We start from the raw sequence: 14,018 nt of genomic DNA, 5'->3' as shown, positions 1-14,018 counted from the left end.
GGATGTGATACGGTTATTCATTTAAATCAGAGAATAATGGTTGTTCTATTTATATGAGTAATATCTTTTATGATCATGCACCCTTGATGAGTGGTCTATTTTTGTTGAATCTCGATCGTTGTGATACACATATTCATAATATCGATGCCAAAAGGTGGAAAGTTAATAATGATAGTGCAACTTATTTATGGCACTGCCGTTTAGGTCATATTGGTGTAAAGCGCATGAAGAAACTCCATGAAAATGGGCTTTTGGAATCACTTGACGCTTGCGAACCATGCCTTATGGGCAAGATGACTAAGACTCCATTCTCCGGAACAATGGAACGAGCCACTGACTTATTGGGAATAATACATACTGATGTATGCAATCCAATAAGTGTTGAGGCTCGCGGCGGGTATCGTTATTTTCTGACCTTCACAGATGATTTGAGCAGATATGGGTATATCTACTTAATGAAACATAAGTCTGAAACATTTGAAAAGTTTAAAGAATTTCAGAGTGAAGTGGAAAATCATCGTAACAAGAAAATAAAGTTTCTATGATCTAATCGCGGAGGCCAATATTTGAGTTACGAGTTTGGTCTTCATTTAAAACAATGTGGAATATTTTCGCAACTCATGCCACCCGGAACACCATAGCGTAATGGTGTGTCCGAACGTCGTAACCATACTTTATTAGATATGGTGTGATCTATGATGTCTCTTACCAATTTGCCACTATCATTTTGGGGTTATGCATTAGAGACAGCTACATTCACGTTAAATAGGGCACCATCTAAATCGGTTGAGATGACACCATATGAACTGTGGTTTGGCCAGAAACCTAAGTTGTCGTTTCTTAAAGTTTGGGGTTGTGATGCTTATGTAAAAAAGCTTTAGCCTGAAAGTGCGAACCCAAATTGGAATAGTGTGTCTTCATAGAATACCCAAAAGAAACTGTTGGGTACACCTTCTATCACATATCCGAAGGCAAGATATTTGTTGCTAAGAATTGATCCTTTCTAGAGAAGGAGTTTCTCTCGAAAGAAGTGAGTGGGAGTAAAGTAGAACTTGATGAGGTAATTGTACCTTCTCTCGAATTGGAAAGTGGTTCATCACAGAAATCAGTTCCAGTGATGCCTACACCAATTAGTGAGGAAGCTAATGATGATGATCATGAAACTTCAGATCAAGTTACTACCGAACCTCATAGGTCAACTAGAGTACGTTCCGCACTAGAGTGGTACGGTAATCCTATTCTTGAAGTCATGTTACTAGACCATAACGAATCTACAAACTATGAGGAAGCAATGATGAGCCCAGATTCCGCGAAATGGCTTGAGGCCATGAAATCTGAGATGGGATCCATTTATGAGAACAAAGTGTGGACTTTGGTTGACTTGTCCGATGATCGGCAAGCCATAGAAAATAAATGGATCTTCAAGAAGAAAACTGACGCTGATGGTAATGTTACTGTCTACAAAGCTTGACTTGTTGCGAAAGTTTTTCGACAAGTTCAAGGAGTTGACTACGATGAGACATTCTCACCCGTAGTGATGCTTAAGTCTGTCGGAATCATGTTAGCAATTGCCGCATTTTATGATTATGAAATTTGGCAAATCTATGTCAAAACTGCATTCCTTAATGGATTTATTAAAGAAGAGTTGTATATGATGCAACCAGAAGGTTTGATCGATCCTAAATGTGCTAACAAAGTGTGCAAGCTCCAGCGATCCATTTATGGACTGGTGCAAGCCTCTGGGAGTTGGAATATACGCTTTGATAGTGTGATCCAAGCATATGGTTTTATACAGACTGTTGGAGAAGCCTGTATTTACAAGAAAGTGAGTGGGAGCTCTGTAGAATTTCTAATATTATATGTGGATGACATATTGTTGATTGGAAATGATAGTATTTCTGGATAGCATAAAAGGATACTTGAATAAGAATTTTTCAATGAAAGACCTCGGTGAAGCTACTTATATATTGGGCATCAAGATCTATAGAGATAGATCAAGACGCTTAATTGGACTTTCACAAAGCACATACCTTGATAAAGTTTTGAAGAAGTTCAAAATGGACCAGTCAAAGAAAGGGTTCTTGCCTGTGTTACAAGGTGTGAAGTTGAATCAGACTCAATGCCCGACCACTAAAGAAGATAGTGAGAAAATGGAAGTCATTCCCTATGCCTCAGCCATAGGTTTTATCATGTATGCAATGCTGTGTACCAGACCTGATGTGTGCCTTGCTATAATTTTAGCAGGGAGGTACCAAAGTAATCTAGGAGTGGATCACTGGACAGCGGTCAAGGACATCCTGAAATACCTGAAAAGGACTAAGGATATGTTTCTCGTTTATGGAGGTGACAAAGAGCTTGTCGTAAATGGTTACGTTGATGCTAGCTTTGACACTGATCCGGATGACTCTAAGTCGCAAAGCACATACGTATTCATATTGAATGGTGGAGTTGTTAGATGGTGCCGTATATCGCACACACCTTGGAACTGCACCAACTAACAACTCCACCATTCAATATGAATACGTATGTGGTTTGCGACTTAGAGTCATCCGGATCAGTGTCAAAGCTAGCATCAACGTAACCATTTACGACAAGCTCTTTGTCACCTTCATAAACGAGAAACATATCCTTAGTCCTTTTCAGGTATTTCAGGATGTCCTTGACCGCTGTCCAGTGATCCACTCCTAGATTACTTTGGTACCTCCCTGCTAAAATTATAGCAAGGCACACATCAGGTCTGGTACACAGCATTGCATACATGATAAAACCTATGGCTGAGGCATAGGGAATGACTTTCATTTTCTCACTATCTTCTTTAGTGGTTGGGCGTTGAGTCTGATTCAACTTCACACCTTGTAACATAGGCAAGAACCCTTTCTTTGACTGGTCCATTTTGAACTTCTTCAAAACTTTATCAAGGTATGTGCTTTGTGAAAGTCCAATTAAGCGTCTTGATCTATCTCTATAGATCTTGATGCCCAATATGTAAGCAGCTTCACCGAGGTCTTTCATAGAAAAACTCTTATTCAAGTATCCCTTTATGCTATCCAGAAATTCTATATCATTTCCAATCAGCAATATGTCATCCACATATAATATCAGAAATGCTACAGAGCTCCCACTCACTTTCTTGTAAATATAGGCTTCTCCAAAAGTCTGTATAAAACCAAATGCTTTGATCACACTATCAAAGCGTTTATTCCAACTCCGAGAGGCTTGCACCAGTCCGTAAATGGATCGCTGGAGCTTGCACACTTTGTTAGCTCCCTTTGGATCGATAAAACCTTCTGGTTGCATCATATACAACTCTTCTTCCAGAAATCCATTCAGGAATGCAGTTTTGACATCCATTTGCCAAATTTCATAATCATAAAATGCGGCAATTGCTATTTTGATGCGGACAGACTTAAGCATCGCTGCGGGTGAGAAGGTCTCATCATAGTAAATCCCTTGAACTTGTAGAAAACCTTTTGCAACAAGTCGAGCTTTATAGACAGTAACATTACCGTCAGTGTCAGTCTTCTTCTTGAAGATCCATTTATTCTCAATTGCTTGCCGATCAACGGGCAAGTCAACCAAAGTCAACACTTTGTTCTCATACATGGATCCCATCTTGGATTTCATGGCCTCTAGCCATTTTGCGGAATCTGAGCTCACCATCGCTTCTTCATAGTTCGTAGGTTTGTCATGGTCTAGTAACATAACTTGCAGAACAGAATTACGTACCACTCTGGTGCGGATCTTACTCTGGTTGACCTATGAGGTTCAGTAAAAACTTGATCTAAAGTTTCATGATCATCATCATTAACTTCCTCACTAATTGGTGTAGGTGTCGCAAAAACCGTTTTCTGTGATGAACTACTTTCCAATAAGGGAGCAGGTACAGTTACCTCATCAAGTTCTACTTTCCTCCCACTCACTTCTTTCGAGAGAAACTCCTTCTCTAGAAAAACTCCGAATTTAGTAACATAAGTCTTGCCTTCGGATCTGTGATAGAAGGTGTACCCAACAGTCTCCTTTGGGTATCCTATGAAGACACATTTCTCTGATTTGGGTTCGAGCTTATCAGGTTGAAGCTTTTTCACATAAGCATCGCAACCGCAAACTGTCAGAAACGACAACTTTGGTTTGTTACCAAACCATAGTTCATAAGGCGTCGTCTCAACGGATTTCGATGGTGCCCTATTTAAGGTGAATGCGGCCGTCTCTAAAGCATAACCCCAAAACGATAGCGGTAAATCAGTAAGAGACATCATAGATCGCACCATATCTAGTAAAGTATGATTACGACGTTCGGACACACCATTACGCTGTGTTGTTTCGGGTGGCGTGAGTTGCGAAACTATTCCGCATTGTTTCAAATGAAGACCAAACTCATAACTCAAATATTCTCCTCCACGATCATATCATAGATACTTTATTTTCTTGTTACAATGATTTTCAACTTCACTCTGAAATTCTTTGAACTTTTCAAATGTTTCAGACTTATGTTTCATTAAGTAGATATGCCCATATCTGCTTAAATCATTTGTGAAGGTGAGAAAATAACGATATCCGCCATGAGCCTCAACATTCATTGGACCACATACATCTGTATGTATGATCTCCAATAAATCCGTTGCTCTCTCCATAGTTCCGAAGAACGGCGTTTTAGTCATCTTGCCCATGAGGCACGGTTCGCAAGTACCAAGTGATTCATAATCAAGTGGTTCCAAAAATCCATCAGTATGGAGTTTCTTCATGGGCTTTACTCCGATATGACCTAAACGGCAGTGCCACAAATAAGTTGCACTATCATTATCAACTCTGCATCTTTTGGCTTCAATATCAAATACCCATCGACTTTGGAACCATTTCCCACGCGCATCGTCACCTCGTCCTTAGCCAATCTTCGCTTAATCCGTAGCCCCTGTTTCGAGTTGCAAATGTTAGCAACAGAACCAGTATCAAATACCCATGTGCTACTGCGAGCATTAGTAAGGTACACATCAATAACATGTATATCACATATACCTTTGTTCACTTTGCCATCCTTCTTATCCGCCAAATACTTGGGGCAGTTCCGTTTCCAGTGACCAGTCTGCTTGCAGTAGAAGCACTCAGTCTCAGGATTAGGTCCAGACTTGGGTTTCTTCTCCTGAGCAGCAACTTGTTTGCTGTTCTTCTTGAAGTTCCCCTTCTTTTTCCCTTTGCCCTTTTTCTTGAAACTGGTGGTCTTATTGACCATCAACAATTGATGCTCCTTCTTGATTTCTACCTCCGCGGCCTTTAGCATTGCGAAGAGCTCGGGAATAGTCTTATTCATCTCTTGCATATTATAGTTCATCATGAAGCTTTTGTAGCTTGGTGGCAGTGATTGAAGAACTCTGTCAATGACACTATCAACAGGAAGATTAACTTCCAGTTGAGTCAAGTGATTATGATACCCAGACATTTTGAGTATATGTTCACTGACAGAACTATTCTCCTCCATCTTGCAGCTATAGAACTTATTGGAGACTTCATATCTCTCAATCCAGGTATTTGCTTGAAATATTAACTTCAACTCCTGGAACATCTCATATGCTCCATGACGTTCAAAACGTCATTGAAGACCCGGTTCTAAGCCGTAAAGCATGGCACACTGAACTATCGAGTAGTCATCAGCTTTGCTCTGCCAGACGTTCATAACATCTGGTGTTGCTCCTGCAGCAGGCTTGGCACTTAGCGGTGCTTCCAGGACGTAATTCTTCCGTGCAGCAATGAGGATAATCCTCAAGTTATGGATCCAGTCTGTGTAATTGCTACCATCATCTTTCAACTTTGCTTTCTCAAGGAACGCATTAAAATTCAACGGAACAACAACACGGGCCATCTATCTACAATCAACATAGACAAGCAAGATACTATCAGGTACTAAGTTCGTGATAAATTTAAGTTCAATTTATCATATTATTTAAGAACTCCCACTTAGATAGACATCCCTCTAATCCTCTAAGTGATCACGTGATCCATATCAACTAAACCATGTCCGATCATCATGTGAGATGGAGTAGTATCAACGGTGAACATCACTATGTTGATCATATCTACTATATGATTCACGCTCGACCTTTCGGTCTCCGTGTTCCGAGGCCATATCTGTTATATGCTAGGCTCGTCAAGTTTAACCTGAGTATTCCGCGTGTGCAACTGTTTTGCACCCGTTGTATTTGAACGTAGAGCCTATCACACCCGATCATCACGTGGTGTCTCAGCACGAAGAACTTTCGCAACGGTGCATACTCAGGGAGAACACTTATACTTTGATAATTTAGTGAGGAATCATCTTATAATGCTATCGTCAATCAAAGGAAGATAAGATGCATAAAAGATAAACATCACATGCAATCAATATAAGTGATATGATATGGCCATCATCATCTTGTGCTTGTGATCTCCATCTCCGAAGCACCTTCATGACCACCATCGTCACCGGCGTGACACCTTGATCTCCATCGTAGCATCGTTGTCGTCTCGCCAATCTTATGCTTCCACGACTATCGCCACCGCTTAGTGATAAAGCAAAGCATTACAGGGCGATTGCATTGCATACAATAAAGCAACAACCATATGGCTCCTGCCAGTTGCCGATAACTCGGTTACAAAACATGATCATCTCATACAATAAAATTTAGCATCATGTCTTGACCATATCACATCACAGCATGCCCTGCAAAAATAAGTTAGACGTCCTCTACTTTCTTGTTGCAAATTTTACGTGGCTACTACGTGCTTAGCAAGAACCGTTCTTACCTACGCATCAAAACCACAATGATAGTTTGTCAAGTTGGTGCTGTTCTAACCTTCGCAAGGACCGGGCATAGCCACACTCGGTTCAACTAAAGTTGGAGAAACCGACACCCGCCAGCCACTTGTGTGCAAAGCACGTCGGTAGAACCAGTCTCGCATAAGGGTACGCATAATGTCGGTCTGAGCCGTTTCATCCAACAATACCGCCGAACCAAAGTATGACATGCTGGTAAGCAGTATGACTTATATCGCCCACAACTCACTTGTGTTCTACTCGTGCATATGACATCTACGCATAAAACCAGGCTCGGATGCCACTGTTGGGGAACGCAGTAATTTCAAAAAATTTCATATGCACACGCAAGATCATGGTGATGCATAGCAACAAGAGGGGAGAGTGTTGTCTACATACCCTCTTAGACCGAAAGCGGAAGCGTTAGCACAACACGGTTGATGTAGTCGTACGTCTTCATGATCCGATCGATCAAGTACCGAACGCAAGACACCTCCGAGTTCAGCACACGTTCAGCCCGATGACGTCCCTCGAACTCCGATACAGCCGAGTGTTGAGGGAGAGTTTCGTCAGCACGACGGCGTGGTGTTGATGTTGATGTTCTACCAACGCAGGGCTTTGCCTAAGCACTACTATAGTATTGTTGAGGTGGACTATGGTGGAGGGTGGCACCGCACAGGGCTAAAATATCAACTTGATCAATTGTTGTGTCTATGGGGCGCCCCCTCCTCCGTACATAAAGGGGGGGGGGAGGAGGGGGCCAGCCAAGAGGAGGAGGCGCGCCCAAGGGGGGGCAATCCTACTCCAAGTAGGTTTTGCCCCCCTTTCCTATTCCAACTAGGAGAAGGGGGAAGGAGGAGGTGGAGAGAAGGAAGGAGAAGGGGGGCCGCGCGCCTCCCCTTTCCCAATTCGGATTGGGGCAAGGGGGGCCGCGCGCCACCTCTTGCTGCCTCTCCTCTTCCACCACATTGGGCCCATGAGGCCCAATAACCCCCTGGGAGGGGGGGGTCGGTAACCCCCGGTACTCCGGTATATATCTGATAACCCCCGGAACCATTCCGGTGTTTGAATATAGTCGTCCAATATATCAATCTTCATGTCTCGACCATTTCAAGACTCCTCGTCATGTCTGTGATCACATTCGGGACTCCAAACAACCTTCGGTACATCAAAACTCATAAACTCATAATATAACTGTCATCAAGATGTTAAGCGTGCGGACCCTACGGGTTCGAGAACTATGTAGACATGACCGAGACACGTCTCCGGTCAATAACCAATAGCGGAACCTGGATGCTCATATTGGCTCCTACATATTCTACGAAGATCTTTATCGGTCAAACCGCATAACAACATACGTTGTTCCCTTTGTCATCGGTATGTTACTTGCCCGAGATTAGATCGTCGGTATCTCAATAACTAGTTCAATCTCGTTACCAGCAAGTCTCTTTACTCGTTCCGTAATACATCATCCCGCAACCAACTCATTAGTTGCAATGCTTGCAAGGCTTAGGTAATGTGCATTACCGAGAGGGCCCAGAGATACCTCTCGGACAATCGAAGTGACAAATCCTAATCTCGAAATACGCCAACCCAACAAGTACCTTTGGAAACACGTGTAGAGCACCTTTATAATCACCCAGTTACGTTGTGACGTTTAATAGCACACAAAGTGTTCCTGCAGTAAACGGGAGTTGCATAATCTCATAGTCATAGGAACATGTATAAGTCATGAAGAAAGCAATAATAACAAACTAAACGATCAAGTGATAAGCTAACGGAATGGGTCAAGTCAATCACATCATTCTCCTAATGATGTGATCCCATTAATCAAATGACAACCCATGTCAATGGTTAGGAAACTTAACCATCTTTAATCAACAAGCTAGTCAAGCAGAGGCATACTAGTGACACTCTGTTTGTCTATGTATTCACACATGTATTATGTTTCCGGTTAATACAATTCTAGCATGAATAATAAACATTTATCATGATATAAGGAAATAAATAATAAATTTATTATTGCCTCTAGGGCATATTTCCTTCAACATAAAGCACGAATCAGATTAGAGTTGCGTGTGCGATACGAGGTAGAAAGTTGATCCATCAGAGCTGTTTGTGATGGAATAAGCCGTGTGTGTTGCGAGCGAACGCTTGCTGGTGTATAACCTTAAATTGAACCAAAAAAGTGTTAATGCATGTTACAAAAAATGTATAGCTGGAAACTATGTTCAAATACGACTCCAACGATACAATCTATGGCGACATCCATTCATATTTTGTTAGTTAAATCCTATTTATAAACCAGGACGGGGGTATAGTAGGTAATTAAATCACAAAGGTTTTTTTATGAACTGTATGTGTACATGTCCTCTCGTCCTCCTCTCGCACGTCTTGTCACCCCGCTACCGCAGATGGCTTACAACGGTGGCGCCAATGAATCGTCGGTGAGCCTGTTCCCACACAACCTCACAGGTTCCCGCTCAAGCTTCTCGCCCGACTCGATGAAATCCCCCAAAATCCCAATGCTCGCCGGCCTGCTATAAGAACCCTCACGGCCGGTGAGTCGTGCGTCGCATTTTCCCCTCCCTCCCTGTAGCTTATCTCATCTGCTTCTCCCACAATCGCCAATGGCACCGGTCCGTCGTCGTCGCCCAGCCACTCTGCCGTCATCAGAGGACAACTCTAGCTGGGAGGCTACACCGCGGCGGCGGCGCAGTCTCCGGCGTAGTGTAGTGCGCGTGGCATCCCTATTGGGTGTGCGCGGAGCACCGACCACACGCTCCACCGCCGCTTCCCGTCGACAGCTGTTGCCAGCCGCTGTTGCCGCCACACCACCGTCGAAAGCCAGGTCCATCTCCCGCTCCGCCGCTGCGGCCTAAAGGCGGGAGGTGGTGGTCATGGCCGCCACCCCATCGTCGGCCACCGTGGCCGCCATCCCACCGTCGACCGCCGGGATCATCACCCGCTCCGCCACCGCCGCCCGAAGGAGGGAGGTGGAGGTGGAGGTCCGCACATGCGTCAATGACCTTGCGCGCTACATCGAGTTCCTGCGGGAGGAGGAGGAGCGCCTCATCGAGCACACAAAGAGCCTTACCGCAGCTGTGGCTGCAACACACGCCGATGCAGAGGTGAGGAATCAGGAGATCTACGAGCAGTTTGGCCGCTTCGAGAGGGATCGTTTGGAGCAGCAGTGGGCGTTCGAGCTGGCGAGCGTCGCTGAACGTGTAGCAGCGGCAGGCACTGTATTGCATTTGTCCAGCTCGTCGGTAGGCTCCTCCTCCTCCTCTGCCTCTTACTAAGCGTGCTCGGCAGAGGAGAGGCTGCCGAAAGTAGCATGAAGCCCCTTTGTGGTAGTAGTAGTATTTATGGGCTATTTTGTTCAGTTCATCTAACTATAGATGTGTGGTCGAACTGTACAACGTACTTAAAATTAGCTAGTATATATAGTTGAACTAGCTATTTCAGTACATGGTTGGCAACAATTGGGGAGAAGTTTGATCGGTTTAGCTGTCGAGTTGAACCGTTTGTATAAATTAAGAATAACTACTTAATCCATGAATGAAATCTATGCTTAATTACTGAATTTTAGTTGCAAAAATTACATAGTGCTAATGATTTCTAGCTGCATATTTTGAGAAATCACAGTGTTACAAGGATTGACAAATGGTAACATTACTAGATCAACAAATGTAAATCTTTCCAGTTTGACAAATGGCAACATACCCAATATGACAGATGCAAATCTTACCAAATTGTTTGTACGTGGTTGCACACGGGTCATCCAAAACAACCGTTTGCGTTGAAGGGATGAACAAATCTTGTGCTTCTCTCACTTTGCATACGGGTGTTCTATCTAAATCATTTGCCATCAAGAGCTGCAGAAATCCTGCTCGGCACATTTTCTCTTGGCTTCCTGTGGAAGCTGTCGGTTTGCATACAAGTGTTCTAACGAAAACATTTGCGATGAGTGTTTTATATTTAAAAAGTTAATTAAACCGCGGCTTGGGCGCCATTAATGGAGAGGATGCGAGCAAGGCGGGCGGCCATGGAAATCAAAGGGCTCGCTTCCTAGTGAGCCTCCACAGCATACAGCTTGCATGCTTCCCGGTGAGCCTGCACACTCGAGGACAGCTTGCATGCCTCTCGATCAACCTGCGCACCGGACGGCGCTCGCACGCCTCCCGTTCAGTCAAGGTCAAGCAGTTGTCCGCACGGCACATCCTACATCCATTAAAACCAAGACACGTGGCATCACGTCAATGGTTAATAGAATTTTGGATTTAGTAGAATTTAAAAACCAGGCATCTCAATGTTTTGCCGGCAATCAACGGTGCCCTGATGTTTGAAATTAATTCCCATTTCTTGCATGGGACCTAAGCATGCACCCAAGGACACATATTTGATTTTTCAATCAATTTATATGCACTGGAGCATGTGCATGTAGTTCAAATTTAAATTATGCACATAAATGCATTGAGAACTCAGTTAATGCATAAAAATGTCGAAACGAACCCTGAAAAATCACAAAAATTCACAAAACACTCCTGTTTTTCTATGTTGACACGACAAAAAAATTTGAAAGCAATAAGAGGCAATGGATATCGTTTCGTCCCCAGAGGTGGGACGTTCCCTACCAAAAACCATCATGCTTGTTGTGAGAAGAATATACCCAAACCTGTCCCAAATGGGACAAAATTTGTACCACGTCATGTTGATGCCGCTCCATGATAGCATGTCAAGTTTCATAAATTTCAGACAAGTTTTGGATTTACTAGAATTTAAAAATCAGGCATCTCAATGTTTTGCCGGCAATCAACGGTGCCCTGGTGTTTGAAATTCATTCCCATTTCTTGCATGGGACCTAAGCATGCACCCAAGGACACAGATTTGATTTTTCAACCAATTTATATGCACTAGAGCATGTGCATGTTGTTCAAATTTTAATTATGCACATAAATGCATTGAAAACTCAGTTAATGCATAAAAATGTCCAAACAAACCCCGAAAAATCACAAAAATTCACACAACACTCCTGTTGTTCTATGTTGACATGAGAAAAAAATTGAAAGCAATAAGAGGCTATGGATATCGTTTCGTCCCCAAAGGTGGGACGTTCCCTACCGAAAACCATCATGCTTGTTGTGAGAAGCTCCGGTTTGTGAGAAGCATATACCCAAACCTGCCCCAAATGAAACAAAATTTGTACCACAGCATGTTGATGCCGCTCCATGATAGCATGCCAAGTTTCATGAATTTTAGACAATATTTGGATTTACTAGAATTTAAAAACCAGGCATCTCAATGTTTTGCCGGCAATCAACGGTTCCCTGGTGTTTGAAATTCATTCCATTTCTTGCATGGGACCTAAGCATGCACCCAAGGACACAGATTTGATTTTTCAACCAATTTATATGCACTGGAGCATGTGCATGTAGTTCAAATTTGTAATATGCAAATAAATGCATTGGAAACTCAATTAATGCATAAAAATGTCCAAACGAACCCCGAAAAATCACAAAAATTCACACAACACTCCTATTATTCTTTGTTGACACGAGAAAAAAAATTGAAAGCAATAAGAGGCAATGGATATCGTTTTGTCCCCAAAGGTGGGACGTTCCCTACCGAAAATCATCATGCTTGTTGTGAGAAGCATATACCCAAACCTGCCCCAAATGGGACAAAATTTGTGCCACGGCATGTTGATGCCGCTCCATGATAGCATGCCAAGTTCATGAATTTCAGATGACTTTTGGATTTACTAGAATTTAAAAACCAGGCATCTCAATGTTTTGCCGGCAAACAACGGTGTCCTGGTGCTTGAAATTCATTCCCATTTCTTGCATGGGACCTAAGCATGCACCTAAGGACACATATTTGATTTTTCAACCAATTTATATGCACTAGAGCATGTGCATGTAGTTCAAATTTGAATTACGCAAATAAATGCATTGAAAACTCAGTTAATGCATAAAAATGTCCAAACGAACCCAAAAAATCACAAAATTTCACACAACACTCCTGTTGTTCTATGTTGACACGAGAAAAAAAATTGAAAGCAATAAGAGGCAATGGATATCATTTCATCCCCCAAGGTGGGATGTTCCCTACTAAAAACCATCATGCTTGTTGTGAGAAGCTCCAGTTTGTGAGAAGCATATACCCAAACCTGCCCCAAATGGAACAAAATTTGTACCACGGCATGTTGATGCCGCTCCATGATAGCATGCCAAGTTTCATGAATTTTAGACAATTTTTGGATTTACTAGAATTTAAAAACAAGGTATCTCAATGTTTTGCCGGCAATCAACGGTGCCCTGGTGTTTGAAATTCATTCCAATTTCTTGCATGGGACCTAAGCATGCACCCAAGGACACATATTTGATTTTTCAACCAATTTATATGCACTGGAGCATGTGCATGTATTTCAAATTTGAATTATTCAAATAAATGCATTGAAAACTTAGTTAATGCATAACAATGTCCAAACGAACCCTGAAAATCACAAAAATTCACACAACACTCCTGATGTTCTATGTTGGCACGAAAAAAAAAATTGAAAGCAATAAGAGGCAATGGATATAGTTTCGTCCCCAAAGGTGGGACGTTCCCTACCGAAAACCATCATGCTTGTTGTGAGAAGCTCTGGTTTGTGAGAAGCATATACCCAAACCTGCCCCAAATGGGACAAAATTTGTGCCACGACATGTTGATGCCGCTCCATGATAGCATGCCAAGTTTCATGAATTTCAGACGAGTTTTGGATTTACTAGAATTTAAAAACCAGGCATCTCAATGTTTTGCCGACAAACGACGGTGCCCTGGTGTTTGAATTTCATTCCCATTTCTTGCATGGGACCTAAGCATGCACCGAAGGACACATATTTGATTTTTCAACCAATTTATATGCACTGGAGCATGTGCGTGTAGTTCAAATTTGAATTATGCAAATAAATGCATTGAAAACTCAGTTAATGCATGAAAATGTCCAAACGAACCCGAAAAATCACAAAATTTCACACAACACTCCTGTTGTTTTATGTTGACACGAGAAAAAAATTTGAAAGGAATAAGAGGCAATGGATATCGTTTCGTCCCCAAAGGTGGGACGTTCCCTACCGAAAACCATCATGCTTATTGTGAGAAGCTCCGGTTTGTGAGAAGCATATACCCAAACCTGCCCCAAATGGGTCAAAATTTGTACCACAACATGTTGATGCCGCTCCATGAT

The sequence above is a fragment of the Triticum dicoccoides genome, chromosome 3A (genome assembly GCF_002162155.2).
Source record: "Triticum dicoccoides isolate Atlit2015 ecotype Zavitan chromosome 3A, WEW_v2.0, whole genome shotgun sequence".
Taxonomy (NCBI): Eukaryota; Viridiplantae; Streptophyta; class Magnoliopsida; order Poales; family Poaceae; genus Triticum; species Triticum dicoccoides.
Note: the sequence above shows the minus strand (reverse complement) of the source record.